General features: G+C 42.6%; 1 non-coding gene across 1 annotated transcript; it reads right to left on the bottom strand.

The window, feature by feature from the left end:
- Positions 1 to 376: 376 nt before the first annotated feature.
- Positions 377 to 458, bottom strand: trnas-gcu (transfer RNA serine (anticodon GCU)). Its single transcript has one exon. It is a non-coding gene; the product is annotated as a tRNA-Ser (tRNA).
- Positions 459 to 1,800: the final 1,342 nt, after the last annotated feature.

Genomic DNA, 1,800 nt, shown 5'->3' with positions numbered 1-1,800 from the left:
AGAAGCGGAACTTTGAGTAAAACATGGCTGGGCTCGTCCGTGATTTGGCCCGAGAACTCTCGCATTTCAAATCTGATCATTCGTAAGCGAGAATCATACCCGTAGAACAACGAGCCGCCGACAGTGAAAAGCGCAGCTCTCAGATTCTGACGGTAGTGAGAAAAGATATTAGGCCAATCGTGCTTGTGCTGTCCCTCAGAAACCTATCTAATTAGTCTCCCTCGTCATTGTCCTGCAACTGTTCTCCTTTTGACGAATATATTATTAATTTGAGACATGACATGAGGAAAGTACATCATCCTTGTCAGTAAAAGGGGAATTTGGCGATGAGGTTAAATGTGAATGAAAAAACGAGGTCAAAGCTATAAGCCAACGACGACGACGATGGGATTCGAAGCCATGCGTGCAGAGCACAATGGATCAGCAGTCCATCGCCTTAACCTCTCGGCCACCTCGTCACTTGTGATTCACCTCGTCACTTGTGCAGCGCATCGTCAGCCATTCAATCACCTGCTTTTTGTATCCAAACCAAAATAATGTGCAAGAAAGTCCACTTCACAGCTTGCTCTGACCGTGCATGCAAACCGACAATGACGAAAACGTGTCATGAGATTCATTAAGCAAACAGACTTCCTTTGCTTCAGGTGAGTGACTGGAAGAGACGGTTGGTTTCTCGGCAGAATCACAACAAAAAAAGTAAAATTTCACGCAGCAATCCGAGTTGACCGCTGCAGGACTCGAACTGCAATTTTTTGATAACTTCGCGGTTATTATCGAAGTAAGATGCCTTATCCATTAGGCCACGCACCCGCTGCCAACACCATCGATTGTGTTATTGTGTATATTGCTAGCAGATTCGGGGCAACTGCAATATCAAGGACTGGATTTTGGAAAAGATGACCATATTTCGAGTGAATGAACAGATGCACGGCGATCTGGGTGCGCACCGGCGCAGGCAAGCCCAATGTAAATTGAAACACAACAGTTTAACAATTCGGTCATTGCATCTGAAATCATACTCCTTCTCAACCTATACAGGATGACCCGGGTTTATGAGAAAATCCGTTTCAAAGGGAAAGATTATGAACCGGAACTGACAACCAGCCCGTTTAAACAGACACAGAATCATCCGGGACTGCAAGGACATCGCTTTTACCCAGTTGCAGAATGACCCTTGACTGACAGCAGTTCTCTTTTAAAAGAATAAAATGAGATTTCTATCATCCCTGAAGGCAATTGTGTATTGGGCCTCAGGACCACGCGGGGCAGAGACGGTTATTGAAGCCACAGGCAGGAAGGAGGGAGGGACGTAAAACCAGCCCAGATTGAAATATATATATATTTAACATTTTAAGAAAATAAATGAATTTAATTTATTTTTTTTTGAATTGAATTTGAGTAGTTTTAAATAAATAAATAATTGATTCATAATCTATATATTTTTTGATTGAAGGAAGGCTGTGTGACTGCAAGAATTTCATTGGAAATGAGGTGTGCAGTCAATCATTGCCCAAACACAGTGAGCCCATGGTGGAAGGCAAGTCACGAGGGAAGATGTGGGCTACAAAGGCGATCTTTTAAAGTCGCGTGTGTCTTTCTGCTGGATCTGACAGCAGCTGCTTGTGCTGTGAAAGATCAAATGTAATAGAGCCCGGTGCAGGCGGAACAGAAAAAGCATATTTCTTTTGGAAGATCAAAATTTGGGATTAGATATAAATATACACATATTTATACATGTATAAACAAAGTCAGTCAGTCAGTCATGTCTTGTCTTGTCTTGTCTTGGTTTGATTTGATTTG

This window comes from Pristiophorus japonicus, chromosome 25 (genome assembly GCF_044704955.1).
Source record: "Pristiophorus japonicus isolate sPriJap1 chromosome 25, sPriJap1.hap1, whole genome shotgun sequence".
Classification (NCBI taxonomy): domain Eukaryota; kingdom Metazoa; phylum Chordata; class Chondrichthyes; family Pristiophoridae; genus Pristiophorus; species Pristiophorus japonicus.
The sequence above is the reverse complement of the archived record's forward strand: the minus strand, read 5'-3'. Positions and strand labels throughout refer to the sequence as shown.